Below are 15,768 nucleotides of genomic sequence, written 5' to 3'. Positions count from 1 at the left end.
GTAAATGATTTACAAATGTTAAAAAATGTTACAAAAAATGCCTCTTTTCATCCTCTGTCTGAGGGAAAACCCCAAAAAGCATGATAGGGCGAGCCAGGTCCCTTTAAGTTATTTTATTTATTTGTGTCTGCTTCTGAGAAGCTAATGTATAAGTTATACAGTTATTTCTGCAATAATACAATTACTGTTTAATCTTCACATCTTGTATTAATTTCTATAATTTTGAGCACCAAATTATTGAAAAGTATCGATAAGAGTATCTTTAATGAAATACTTATAATCTCACTCAAGGAATTTGTATTTGAGACAGTATAATTATGAAGTAATAATACATTTACTTGAATGCCAATTTATTTACCTAATACTGATTGCAGCTTTGTTTTAAAAATCATGATCGTATTTCTATCTAACTGAAACTACATTTCCCAGAACCTGAAAGCACTGCAGTTTCTCCAACTGATCCAGTCCATCCTGGAGACTCTGTGACTCTGCAGTGTTCAATACTCTCCGACTCCGAGAATGAAACACGACCAGAAGAACAAAATCTGTGCTGTTTCAAGGCTTTTATTCAAAGTTTGAATAATACTCGAGGAAACGGTGTTGAAGTACATGAAAAGGAACCAGGTGGACCCTCAAAAAAGAAATGTGTCTACAGCTTCTACAAGACATGTCACTGCGATGTGGCTGCATGTGAGGACATCATTTCTGGAAATAGATCAGAACTCAACACTACAGGTAACTGCATCATGTTTAACTGTAATTAGCAATATAGCATATGAGATTGATTAAGGTCAAGTGATGGTTTATAACATAATCACTTAGAAATTGCTCTTAATTTCAGACATGCCAAATGTTAATGTTCATTATCTGCTTTTTTCCCCACATTGTGTCATCAGACTTCCTGTTGAATCAGCAGAAGAACAATACCATCATCTCTCTGTTAGGTGCTGCTTTGGCTATATGTGTGATTGTTAATGCCTTTCTCATTTATGCAATCAAGAAACTGAAGGGGAAATCCTGTGGTGTTTGCAAGAGTAAGTACATTCACTGATACAAATATATATCAAACATATTTGGCAAAAGTAGCTTCACATGAAGGTTTTTCTTTGTATATAATACAGCTGCTGTTACTCTGCATACAAATGAAACAACAGCGGGTAAACATCCTCCAAGTCAGCAGGTAGGGTGAAAAATAAAAGACTAAAGTTGTCAGCATGTTTTTTTTTCTGCTTGTGAAAATGTTGTCTCATAACATTTCTCTCTATATTTTCACAGACAGATGATGACTCATTGATTTATTCTGCACCAACCTTCATCAGAAGGACATCTAGCAAAGGGACTGGGGGTGCAAAAGCAATGAAAGAAGAGTGTATCTACACTGATGCCCGGGCTCTTGGGTTGGCTTGATGGTGTAAATACTGGATTTGCTAATCTTTGCAGATGTAATATGTATTTTCATTCTGTTTAAGAAAGGTACTAGCCCCTAATGTCATTAATCCAATTAATATATTGGATTGTACTGTATGTATATGTTTTGCAAGTAATCATCATGACACAACAAAATATATAAAAGCTAGTGTAAGCTTGTGTAGATAGACATACTGTACACTGTGTAGAGATACATATTTGTTTCATTGTGAGTAATTTGTTGTGAAAACATACATCATAAAGTTTCAAGTCTTTAAATGTACATTTTCCACATCTGTGTACTGTCTGTGTCAATGCTATGTAAAGATACTTTGTTAATGTGTTGCTTTTTTCTAAATAAATAATTTAATTGTCACAACAGATACCGAACTGATAAGCAATTGAACCGGCTGCTCTGTTCACACATACAGCTCAGATTTCTGAACATACCCCCCCCTTAGTTATTACCTACACTTTTACCTAAAATTACCTGAACATTTAATTATATATATATGCCTATTTACTGCTTTACAAAATGTATGCAGTAAAACAAATTCAGATGGTTCCAGTGACCACAGTTGAACTTGGTAATCTGCGACCTTCACCTGTGCTACCCTTAATTGTGAGAGTCAGCGTAAACAGCTCCACTGGTAGAAGCAGAGTGCAGAAGAGCCAATACTTCATGACAGAATAATGACCCAATCAAGTGATGTACCTCAATTTGCGTACTTCTGTAGTTGAATTTTCAGTTTGAGTGCATAACACCGTCCCAAATGTGTATGTGCTATGCGTACCTGAATGTTGCACTCATAACACTGTGGAACTGTGGACATATCTCAAACTAATCCCTATCGGGCTATTTCAGACGTAGCGAGGCCAGCCGCTATTGCTGTTGCTCCGGTGAACACCACATCATATAAATAAGTTAAAATGTTTAATGTTTCATCAAAGTTCAATTCTTTTGATACTATTATACTTAAAAAATCTGTTTATTTTATACATGGAATTCTGTTATTCTGAATATTATTATATGAATTTATCAGCAAACATCTGCAGCACGATTCTCCATATTGGTTGCTCCATTTATGTTAAATATGCTTAACCCCATAATGCAATGTAGATAATATGAAGTTATGCCATTTGCCGGGGATCTGTATTGAAAACTCAGTTTAAATTCATAATATTAATGTTTTTATTTTCATATTTAGGAAATAAAAACGCCGCTTTGCATTCGAGACATGACAACTCAAGCCAACCTGTGCAGGATATTGTAAGTAATCTTACGACATTCTTTCTTTTTTGGTTATTTTGATTAACATGATTCTCATCATCCAGTTAATTAAATGGCTTCTTACTAAAGAGGTAAATCCTTTGACAATTAATATTGGTTTAACATCATTTTAAAAATCTAGTTAGCTTGCTGTGTTTAGATATCAGGACTGTGTCTATGGCAACACATTGTTATATTAGCAGCAGTCTGCTACAAATTATTAATAGACCATTATAATTCTGTAATCAAACAATTATTTACTAAAGGTGGACATGATCTGAACTATGCCGCGGTACATTTCTCTGGAAGGAAGGCTACAAGAGGAGGAAAGAAGAGAGAGATGGAGACTGAAGAAAGTGTGTACTCTCAAGTTAAATGCTGAATGTGAATGTGAGTCTATTAAAAATGTAAATTGGTTGATAATACTGACCTCTGACAAAGATTTACATTAGGATTAATGCTAAAAGATAAAATAGCAGCAAACAGATATTCTCTTTTATCCGATGTTTCACCAATATTCGATTATGTGTTTGTATGTGTCGTCTTTTATCTTAAAATATTAACCAAAGTGTGTTTTTCATTAAAGAAAATGTTAAAGATCATGGGGGGATTGATTTTGTTAGGATTTATTTTGGGCCATCAGACATAACTGTTTCAAGATGTTCTCCTCTGCCATTTTGTATACGTTATGAATGCTCAAATCTGTTTACTTCTTCCATGAGCGTCATCTACTTACTGTCTCGGCCAATGCTCTGTAAAAACATCTGACCGCAATTGGGAGTTGTGTTGATTTAATGCTTCCTTTTTTAAATGCATTTTTTATAATACTAAGGGGGGTTCAAGGTTCTTCATTTAGTCATACGAACATAGCTACAGTGCAGTTATGCCGATGAAATTCTTAGGTCACAGGCTTCTCCAACAGTGCAACACAAAACACGCTGAAGAAACCTAATCAGTCTTTGTCTTTCTTTTGGCATATTTAACCCATTTTGACATGTCGACATTTCATAACTGTTTTACCTTATACCAAGGGACTTGTTAATGATATGATTTTTGGAGTTTCAAAACTAAAGAGATCAGAATTTAATAGCTGAGAGTACTGAGCGTACTTTATTGCCATGTCTTTATTTGCGTACTTCTGTAATAAAATTTGCTATTTTGAGTGCTTGAGTGTGTCCAAATGCCAAAAATGGCAAGATGCAGTATAATATGAGCACACAAATGGTGCTCTCATGAAGGTCATACAGTTAAGTGTAGAACGCTGGACACTCCCCCTCACTTATCACCATCTTGGCTGCCATTGCTCTGGTGAACACAGCACTACACATTTAAGTTATGCATGATTATTTGTACCCCAACTATTAAATAAATCTACCACTTTAATGGTGTTGTGAAGAAGTCACCTTTCATTTTTATCCCCCTGTCGTGTTCGGGTCAAATCTGACCGATTTACTACTTTTATCATTCATAAATATTGTGTTTTAGATTTGATTGCTTCAAAGCCTAATGATATATTCCACAGTGGACATTTGAACATATAACATTTGCTGTTAACTGCTTTCATTGAGTTTTTTGTGTTTTAGTCAACTTTGCTACACCTATGATGTTCCCGGTCAAAAATGACCGACATAGGAGATTATTTGGTAAACCTAGATCTGGGGTGTCAAACTCAAGGCCTGTGGGCCAAATCCGGCCTGCGACCTCATTTTATGTGGCCCGCAAGAGCTTGCAAAGAATATAATATACAATACAATTGGTGTAATTGTTGAATACTTGCTTTCAATTATTTGCCCTAGACTTCTGCTTTCAGACGTATTTATTTATGAAGTTAGTACCAGAACTGATAATAATCCAATGCAGAGCCAATAATATAATATAATACATTATGGAATATATATATATTATATATTTATATAGTCTTAAAGTTACAACCGGCCCTTTGAGTGCAACCATAATGCTAATGTGGCCCAACATGAAATTGAGTTCGACACCCCTGACCTAGATTATGTTCATCCATCAGTTAGTACACACCCACAAATCGACAAACATGTTAATTTTGGAAAACATTTTCAGTGTCTATATTTGTTTGTATTCATTGCACTTATTCATGTAATCCAGCAGTCTGATATATTGTGTACAGCTTAAAAGGGTGTTTAATAAAATTTGGTGATGGTTGTTTATTTTAGTGTTAATGTAAGTAGAGTTAAAACAGACCGATAAAATGTAATCAGGAACACCGAAGTAAGGGGGGAGACACAAACACTAGAGGGGGGTTCATAATTATTGGGTTATTTGAGATGTCGAATGATTTGCAACCACAAAGGAAAATGTTGCTAGTAACTATGTGTCTTGACTAAAGACATGTTGACACCTTGACATGTTTACCACTGGGCTTATAACCACCATCATCTGATCAAAATCCTGAACCGCCCTATTTATGGTCTCATGTTAGCGTCTAACTTCTGCTGTTTACCACAAACATGTTTTTTCTGCTATAATCCAAAATCCCATTTGGTTTTGGTCAAAGGAACTACTACAATGCTAACTTTAAGGGTTGGCCGTCACAGACACATCATCCATGTATCACTCTATCGACAGGCAACTTTTTTTAAGCCTACTCTCCAAATACCTTAGTTCAAGCATTATCATCCAAGTACGCCTTTACAGGTAATGGGAATAAGTGTAAGAGTGACATCCGCTGGCTGTTTACTGTATGTGTTAAAAATAATTGCTGAATTATCAGACAAAAACACTGAATAGTGAATACACCGTTTAAAATGTAAGTAGACCTATCTCAAGTTAACATTGGGACACAAGAAAGGTTAATATTTAGTGTTCATTTTTCAATAACGAGTAGTTTTGCATGGTGAGCCACTGATTTGTTAGCATTTAGTTAGCATAATGTTAACTAGAAGCCCTTCTAATTCGTAAGGCTGGATACCACTTAAACGTTAGCAATATATCGCCCTTTGCCGATCTAGCTTCTGTTTACATTTGCATCTATGTATTATTCCACAAACCTTTTACATTTATGATGAGGAATGACTGATGAAAAGAGCTGCTATAGCCACATATAGTTCTCTGGAAGAAAAAAAGGCTGCTCCGACCCAGGATGCTCCAGATTCCCATCTGGACTAAGCTAATCATTATTGCAACTAGATATGTTGTGCTTAAACAACATTTCAAGTAAACAGAATTATATGTAAAGTTTCCTTATTTGAGTGAGTCATTATGAGATTAGTTTTTACTGACTCTTATAACATCTTTTGCTGGTGATACTTGTGTCTGGTGCAGGCGCGCCGGATTCATTTTAGAAGTGGGGGGGCCAAAAAAAGTGCGAGTGTGTATGGCCCAATCCCAAACCTTGCCTTACACCCTACCCCTACACACTCCCCCTCCGTGATGGAGTGAACTCAGTGGAGTAACACATGAGGCTCCCTCCTGTCAGATGGAGGGAGTAAATACAGCACAAGCTTTGGGACAAACTCCCCTCTCTCGGCAGAAACAGGAAATACCGTAATATGTAGGCCTAACAACGGTTTCAAATCAGCATCTCTTTGACAAAAAATGTAAATGAATAACTCAAATAAAACCCCAAACATCTTTGATTGTATTACTTTTTTGTAAAGCTCTTTTAGTTTTAAACCTGATGTTTATAAGCTTCTTAGTTTTTGCAACAGTCTAAATATACACAACTTTATAATAAAATGCACACATTTACCTTTTTCTAGACTAAACACACAGGTATGATCCTAAGTTAAAAATATATGAGGTTATCATGAGCTCATTAACATCGCAATTTATCACTATCGTTTAGTGGTTTTGCAAAGAATTAACCACTCTCTGTTTTTGTACCATTCTGCGTTGAAGTACCTTCTCTTTGCCCAAATAATCTACTAGTGGTCTCCTTTTTTCTGATAGTTAGCTGTACAGCTTTACCCGACTCACTGTCCCGACAACAAACCTCCTTGCAGTCGGAACCAGCCTATTTTGGTTCAACAACGGCGGCGGCGGTTTTGACCGTTTCTGCGGCCGCAGAGCTGCTGCTGGGTTCATCTGGCTTCGCTGTTTGAAGAAGGTCCAGGCTCCGGAGATGTGGATGTCAGGGATGTGACCTTCCAGTTGTTACATTTAAGTTTAGATTGACTGTATTTAGTTTTCTTCTGCGTCGGTTCTTCTGACATGTTTGCAAGTGTAGGCTATATTCTCTCTATCTAGGAGGTTAATGGCTGACACACAGAACAACGTAACAAATAAAGTAAACAACGTAACAAATAAACAAATCTAAGCTTTTTTATTGGTTGCAATTTACATGGATACATTTGAATGGTGTGACAATGTCCTATTTGATTGGGTTAAAATGTACATATTCTTCCTGTTATGTCTGCCTACTTTATTTTAACTAATGCAAAGTGACCTGCTCCATCGAAATCAGTCGCATTGACCCGAAGACACATTTTGATTCCTAGCTTTCTAATGATATCAGGATTGTTTTTGTACTCCAAATATTAAGCAAAATATGTCACATTATATAATGACTATTACAGAGTCATCATTTTGAGAAAAAGGCCTTTAAAGTTTTCTCTTCTCTGGAATCCATCGATCTGATTGATTATTAGCGGAGCAAATTATCAAAATACTACGGAGGGAAGATATTTTCGTTTCGCACTCACAGGAAAACACCGGCTGTTGTTATGCCTGTTGTGACGTCAAGTTACTCCGTTCTCCGCTTGTTATGCCGTTACAAGCTTCAAACCTGTATTTATCATCTGAATTTGCCGAAACAAGTTTAATATTCTGAAAGCCAAAACTTTGTTTATTTGAAATCAGATGAAAACAAACTGTAACGGACCCTGCCGTGTTATCTATGATTACTATATGCCTTACATTCATAATTTCAGCGGGAGGGAGGGGGAGCGGCGCTGTGGAAGATCAGAGTGGCCGGTGAGAGGCGATCTGCGGTCTTCCCTTTACAAGCTTAAAAAATGCGTGTAGCTACTGAGATGGAAACAATAAAAAATAACTAAATATACACAGCTAGATCAGATCGCGTTTTAGATGCGACTTTAGAGTAGAGGGGAATTATTGAAACGGGATTTATACAGTGTTCTGCGCCGCGTGTATATACGTGTGTGTTTGTGTATTTTTGCGTTTGTTTGTATTGTGTTTGTTTTCCCGGGAATAACACTCACGAGAAACACCGGCTGTTGTTATGCCTGCAGTGACGTTAAATTACTCCGTTCTCCGCTTGTAATTATGCCTTTACAAGCTTCAAATTTGTATTTATCTATTTTCTATTTATCATCTGAATTTGCCGAAACAAGTTTAATATTCTGAAAGCCAATAATTTGCTTATTTGAAATCAGATTAAAACAAACTTTAACGGACCCTGCCGTGTTATCTATGATTACTATACACCTTGTCAGCGGGAGGGAGGGGGAGTGGCGCTGAGGAACAGCAGAGTGGCGAGTGAGAGCTGTCATCTTCCCTTTACAAGCTTCAAACATGCCTGTAGCTAGTGAGATTGAATATAACAATCAAAAATAACAAAATATACACAGCTAGATCAGATCGCGTTTTAGATGCGACTTTAGGGGAATTATTAAAAAGGGATTTGTACAGTTTTCCAAGGCATCTGCTGCTGCGAAAATGTTGGGCAGGGCTGAAAAGTGGGGGGGCCACTTCACTGGAAGCACAGTGTAGCTAATTTTAAAGCTAGTTAATCCAGTTTCCTTGTAACTAAGACTAGTCTAGCACTTGTTTATGGAGTCTCATAGTTTTCTCATTCATATTCAGTGTCATTGATTTTGTCGTCCAAAGCTGTCTTTACAGTTTCACTTTTTTTCCCGTAAAAAAAAAGAGCTTGATTGGAATGTTTGCTTAAATAACTTGAGAAGAATGAAGTGATATGCTTCAAACAGATCCGAATAGGACCACTGAGACAGGAAGTGCACTTTTTTAAATCTTTATTCTGTGAAAACCAATCAGATGCAGAGTGACACGCATATGGGTGGCCATGTGACCCTTTGTACACATTGAAAACAAAAAACAAGAGACATTGTCAAGATGTTACTGCTATCGGTAACACTGCTTCTTCTTCATCAAGGATGTAGGTGCAAGTATTAAGTTAAATATTTACTTGTTTTTGCATGTTGAATACCCATTTTGTACACTAATTGTTTTTTACTGTTTCACGGTTTGTTTTATGTCAATTATTTCAGATACACTGGCTCCAGTGACTACAGTTCAACTTGGTGAATCTGCTACCTTAACGTGTGCTCTACCTAAAACTGAGATAAGGCGCAGAGAGCTCCGCTGGTACAAGCAGAGTGCTGGAGAGACTCTGACATTAATTGTGACACTGCCCGAATCCTCAAAACCTTCGTTCGAACCAGGGTTTTCTGACTCAAAATTGGAGGTACATATTGGTAACCATTTAAGCACCCTGACCATTCGGAGGACAATCCAAGAAGATGAAGGAATGTATCACTGCTCAATCGAGGATTTGCTTAGGAATCGTGTATGGAGTGGGACCTATTTGTTACTAAAAGGTAAACACGTGATCTAAGTTTTTACAAGATTTTCAAATGTTTTAGATCTGATTAAAAGCTTCAAAATAGCTTTAAGTATCCGAACCCTGATTTAACATCTACAAATTGGTTTGAATAATTTATTTCCAAATATTTGTGATGATTTGGGTTCTTGATAAAACAAAATATAATTTCACCATGTCTTGAATCTTAAAATTAAGTTAAAACCACAAATTAACTACATTATCAGTTTTTTTAAAGTTTTTTTGATTAAGCACTAATCAATGTTTAAAAATGTATTTTTTCTTTGCAAATTTTTTTACCACATTTAAAATGGATGTAAACACATTTTATGCTGTCGAATGTGCTTTTTAACACTTTTTTATTTTCTAGGAAACACTCAGAGGACTTCAAACTATTCTGTTCAGTGCCCGACATTATCTGATCCGGCTCCTCAAGAAAACTCGATGACCCTTCAGTGTTCGGTCCTCTCTAAATCGGAGAATAAAACATGTCAAGGAGACATCAGTGTGTTCTGGTTCAGAGCTGGATCAGATACATTTCTTCCAAACATAATGTACACTGATGGAAGGAGACAAGAGGAATGTGAGAAGTTACCGGACACTCAGAAGACTTGTGTTTATCGCTTCTCAAAGAACTTCAGCTCATCTGATGCCGGGACTTACTACTGTGCTGTGGCCACATGTGGAGAGATACTATTTGGAGATGTTACACATCCGCAATTAGGTATGGTTTTATAATGTTGAATATTAGAGGTGATATTCGAAAAAAATTCGTAACATTATGATTGCTTTGTGTTTTTTCTTTGCTGTTCAGAGAAAATTACAAGTCCTGAAGTCTTTGCGCTGGTGATAGCGATCGTCTGCTTGGTAATTTCTGTGATTGGAAACATTATTTTCTTCTGTTGCCGAACTTCAAAATGTAAAGGTAAGTGTTGTTGAATTATTTAGAAAATGGTATACACTGATTTTATTACATATTGTGCAAGAGATGTAACATCATAAAGTACAGGATGAACCTCAACCTCATGCTTTAAAGATAAAATAATAAATAACAGCAGAATTTGGGTCTTAACAGAAATATTTTATTTAAGATATTATATAAAATAAATGTATCACCAATCATTGCCAATGATGTTTCCAATTTTCTGTTAGGTCAAATGTCTGTCTTATTAAGCTACTAAGAAACAATTTGTTGGTCTCAGGATCATGGACAGACCATGTATGTCCATGGTCAGACCATGGTCAGACCATGGACATTAACCATGGACATACGTGATCTGTCCGTGATATTGTCCATGGTTGACCATGGTCTGACCATGGACGTTAAATGGCACCATGGATGAATCATGGAAACCCACGGCCAAGTGAAACATGGACAGACCACGGTAATTCATGGACATCAAAGACGTGGTTCACCGTGGTCTGTCCATGGTATAGTTAACCGTGGTTTTCCGTGATTGATCTGTGGTGCCATTTAATGTCCGTGGTCTGACCATGGACAACCATGGTCAGTTCACAGCCAGGCGGGTAGTACGTGTTCTGTCCATGTTTCATGACCATGGACAAACCACGGACAAACATACCATGGACACCCACCATGGACAGATCACGGATGTCCATGGATGACCATGGTCATCCATGAGTTTTCCGTGAAACATGGATGACACGAGACCAAGGAAGTCATGAATTGGGGTTACGATCCTTATATAAAATGAAGCTTAAACCAATTTCATTTGTGTTTTTTATTTTTCATTTTTAGGAATAGAAAACCCCACTGGGCAAGCAAGATATGACGACTCAAGCCAACCAGTGCATGATATGGTAAGTAATGACACATTATTTATTGTCATATTTTATAATAACATGAAATCAAACAGCACCACTAACAGTAAACATGTAAGGGAGGATGCACATCTGGCCGGTCATTAGTGCGATGTGAGCCCTAACCCGGTGAGCAGGAATCTTAAATCCTCTGGTGATTCATTTTGTCCAGAATGACCGACTAGCTGTACGAGGTCCTTCTTATTACATGACTACTTACCAAATACAACAACCAATCTGTTTATAAATTCAAACAAAACTGTGTAAAAGTAAACGTATAATGAGCTTCTTATTTGCCGCACAGATTGAAGGGGGAAATGATCTGAACTATGCTGCCCTTCATTTATCTGGAAGGAAGGCTACAAGAGGAAGGAATAGGAGTGATTTGACGACTGAAGAAAGTGTGTACTCTCATGTTAAATGCTAAATGTGAATGTGTGTCAAATAAACCCCGTAGGTTGGTTGATCACACTGACCTCTGACAATGACTTATAATGTAAATATGTTAGCTTCCCTTTTGTTTAGAGGGAGTTTTTTCCATGTTAAAATCTGAAATCATATCATACAGATGCTTTTTATATTCCTTGTTTGACCATTATTTGATCTGCTCATCCTGTGTTTGAATGTGTCGTCATTTTATCTTAGAAATACTAACCCTAATTGGTTATATTAAACATATTAAACCAAATAATTGAGAAAGAGGTTTTTCTTAAGATTTATTTAGGGCCATTAAGCATAACTTTACAACTTTTTTGTAAAAGGAAATCTCACGTCTGTACTTAAGTAAAAGAGCTAACACCAAAAAATAATGTTACGCTAATATAATAAATAATTAGATTCTTATGAAACATGTATTAATGCAGTGGTCAGGAGTATCTGATCAATCATAATGACCCATCATAATTGAAAATGTTTCACCTTCTGTATTTATTGCAATGGGGGTGGAAATATAATTATTATTTGATATGATAATTATCTGCTTGGTCCTTTTGGGGATGTTGTAAAAGTTGTCTTCATCTGGCGCTAAACACAAAAATAATAAAATTCAATAACGTGCTTTAACCACCAGGTGTCCCATTATATCAGCTGTGCACCGTTATGGTGTAAATACAGCCTATCTACCAATTGGATCAAATATAAAAGTCAGCCAAATTAGTGTTGATACTGCGAGGAGACGTATTGTGTGAAAAGAAATGTAGGATGTTGTTTAACTGCTTATATATTTAAGATCCACGTCATGTTTTCAGTTTTGGTGGCAGTTGTTCCTGTTTGTCAAGAAGTCTTCTCAGATATGTAATATTTAATGCAGCCAAACCGTGTTTTACAATGCAGTTATGTGATGACTTCCAAAGAGAAAAGCATGCACACTCGGAATAAAGTGTTATTTTATTTTTAAAAAATGTTTTGGGATTTCACATCGCATAAACACCATTTCCCATCGTGCATTGCGGCTAAACCATCCAATCAGCGAGCTGAGGATCTTGCCTACGTCTGTTTCCGGTATTGTTTATGACGGGTGCATTTTTGTATTTTCACATTTAAATTTGAATTTACATTAAAGTATTTTGTGAGGACTTCTAAAATGTTTTTAAATATAACTACGGTTCTAGTTGAAGAGTTTGTAAATTAACATGAAGCGAAGCTGTTGCCTGGCAACGCAATCGCACAACATCACGTCCGTTAATTCCTCAAACACACACATGGATTAACATCGATGTAATACATTAATGTAGCCTTTGTTTCTGCTAAAAGAGGTGTCGACCAGTTGGGGCAACAAGAAAATCGGCGGAATCGAGTGTGACTATTACAAAATAAATCATTATTATATTAATATTGACAATAACAACTGACCGTCGGGGTAGCGTTTGATTGGCATTTCCAGGTATTTCTCCACTGGTTCGGCCATGTTAACAATACCGTGTAACTGTCACGTTTGAAGGGACAAAATCGGGACATCTTCACGTCTCCCAGCATGGTAAATCGTCACATGTTCACGTCTTGCCGTGATACCGGGTTGTATATATATATATATATATACAGTATATGACCTTAAAAGTCTCAATCACAACTCCCAAGTCGACAGTAAATCATGTTTCTGTTAAAGCTTCCTTTTTAAGTAGAGCATGTAATGTACAAGGATACAAGTTTCTCCTCACACCTAAAAGCACATCAGGTAGCGAACATTGTGCTTTGATGATAGCGCTCACTGTTCATGTGTCTGTTGATGGGCTTTACCACTTCAGAGCAAATATGTCATCTTCTCATCTCAGGAACTAGATGCAAGACACTGCCTGCATGTGACATAACTACAGGTGGGCTGAAGAAACCGAGTTGAATCTGACTTTGTTCTTAAGATACAAATACAACACAATTTAACGTTATATCTGATATTTTCAACAACCCTGTAATAATGAGACTAGCTGGATCAATAATAATGGAGGGATCTTTTACTAATCCATGAAATGCTTACCTAGGCCTAGATTAATGTCATCCAGTTGTACCAAAGCATTTCTGCTAGAGAGATATATTTAAATATATATATACTTTAATATAAACGTTCCACAAGTGCTAAAAGTCAAACCAAATAGTGAAACAGTACATTTGAAAGATATTTACAAAAAAATTATGTAATAGTACAAATGTAAAATGTAGCTATTTTCACCGTGTTCTTCCTTGTTTGTAATAGTGTCTCAAATGTGACTTATTCATTGTTATTGCACAAGATAGATAAGTGGCTTCCTATAGGTGCGTATTCTGCAGAGAGATCTATTTTTGGACAGGAAAATAGAGCTTCCGAAATAGTTTCTGAAATGCTAACAATAGATATTTTATGTGTTATTTCTAAAAAACATAGTTTGGTTATTTGAATTTCACTGCACTGAGGTGTTTGCATGTATGTGAAACAACAAGCAAAGCCACATGCAGGAGCGGATCTGTGAGATGTAGGCTGTGGCTGGCCATTTCTCTGCTTTGACAGACCGCAAAGCATGTTTACTAAGAATGCTCATGACTTTGGGCAGCAACAGGATATGTCACTAGCGTACAAGAAGCCTCCGCAGGCTAAATTTAGCAAAAGCCGTTAATGTGATAGATTTTGGTTTTGCTTTTTGGATGTGAACCCATTTAGTTCAATCAATGTCTGGTTAACAACACAACTCAATCCCATGCATGCACAATTGTTGAGTTTTAATTACATCCTTTGTTATAAAATGATAAAGTTATGTTGTGGTTACTATTCAAAATAAATCTATTTGATTTCTGTTACTGTTCAAACGATGATATTCACTATCGTACTCAGCATCAGGTTGGCTCACCGCTAGTGGTGGGTGAAGGGCCCTAAAAAACTAATCTACAAACCAATCAAACCAGACATTCTGTTTGACTGACCAATGTAAGACTATGACTATTGTCACAAGTAAATGTGTGTGAGTTGCGTAGCCCAACATTTAATCCAGGTCATCAGTGGCGGCTGGTGGAAAATATTGTTGGTGGGGCTATGGAAATGGTGACCAAACCATACTAGGGCAGTCTGGGGGGATCCTCCCCCGGAATACATTTTTGAGAAATTACCCCTTAAATTATGACTTCTGGTGATGTTCGAGGGGGGGACGGGACAAATTGAGGCTTAAAAATATGAGATAATCCATAATCTTCAGTGTGGTTAGCTATGAATCTTCCAAAACTGTGCAACAGTACAGTAGGCCCACACAAACTGCAGAACACTGGTGCTTTGGGAACACTCAAATGATTGAATTCCCATTTAAAATCAGGAGACTAAATACGAACATTATGTGTGTGTGTGTGTGTGTGTGTGTGTGTGTGTGTGTGTGTGTGTGTGTGTGTGTGTGTGTGTGTGTGTGTGTGTGTGTGTGTGTGTGTGTGTGTGTGTGTGTGTGTGTGGGGGTGTGGGTGGGTGTGGGTGTGGGGGGGGGGGTGTGTGCGTGTGTGTGCGTGTCATACTTGCCAACCCTCCCGATTTTGGCGGGAGACTCCCGATTTCAAATTGAGGCTTAAAAATATGAGACAATCCATAATTGTCAGTGTTGTTAGCTATGAACAGTGTTGAGACTAACGCGTTACAAAGTAACGCGTTAGTCTAGTTACAAAGTAACGTTACAAAGTAACGCGTTACTGCAACGCCGTTATTTTTGGCAGTAACTAGTACTCTAACACATTATTTTTTTAACTCAGTTACCGTTACTACATGGTGCGTTACAACGTTTTTTTTTATATAGTCTCGGCTCCCAGACGTTGGTGAGCGGCGCCAACAACAGCGAGGCGAACAGAGATGAGAACTGGACTTAAGTACAGTACTTGAGTAAATGTACTTAGATACTTCCTGTGTCACATGCGGAGACCCGCTGTGGGCATGTATGTGTTTACTAACAAGACTATCATGGCGGCGGCGGAGCTCAAGTCGAATTTCTCCGCCTGGAGATATTCTCACTATTTCACTTTTGTCGAGCACAAAGAAAAGAACGTTTTCGTTAAATGTAAGTTGTGTTGGCGGGTCAAAGGTCCTATCTACTGCCCAAAATAGCAATTCAAATCTGTTGAAACATCTGCAGAAACAACATGCTGGGACGAAGCTAGTAGCTAAGACCACAGACCCAGACTCATCCGACGCCACTCCACCTCCACCTGAGCAACAGCGGCTGGATTTTAACCGAGGGACTGCTAGCCAATCGAAAAGTTGATAAAGCCATTGCAAGGTATG

At 37.3% G+C, this 15,768-nt stretch overlaps 2 long non-coding RNA genes across 2 annotated transcripts; both read left to right on the top strand.

Moving 5' to 3' along the window:
* The first annotated feature begins 621 nt into the window (after window positions 1-621).
* LOC307030930 lies at window positions 622-1,951 on the top strand. The gene is made up of 3 exons (XR_013805830.1): window positions 622-735; window positions 897-1,180; window positions 1,276-1,951. It is a non-coding gene; the product is annotated as an uncharacterized lncRNA (long non-coding RNA).
* A 6,797-nt stretch (window positions 1,952-8,748) lies between these two features.
* Window positions 8,749-12,416, top strand: LOC307032123. Its single transcript, XR_013806164.1, has 6 exons — window positions 8,749-8,786; window positions 8,899-9,228; window positions 9,601-9,954; window positions 10,045-10,155; window positions 10,990-11,051; window positions 11,356-12,416. It is a non-coding gene; the product is annotated as an uncharacterized lncRNA (long non-coding RNA).
* Window positions 12,417-15,768: the final 3,352 nt, after the last annotated feature.

Source organism: Notothenia rossii, assembly GCF_949606895.1.
Source record: "Notothenia rossii genome assembly, chromosome: 3".
Taxonomy (NCBI): domain Eukaryota; kingdom Metazoa; phylum Chordata; class Actinopteri; order Perciformes; family Nototheniidae; genus Notothenia; species Notothenia rossii.
Note: the sequence above shows the minus strand (reverse complement) of the source record. Positions and strands in the feature narration are given on the sequence as shown.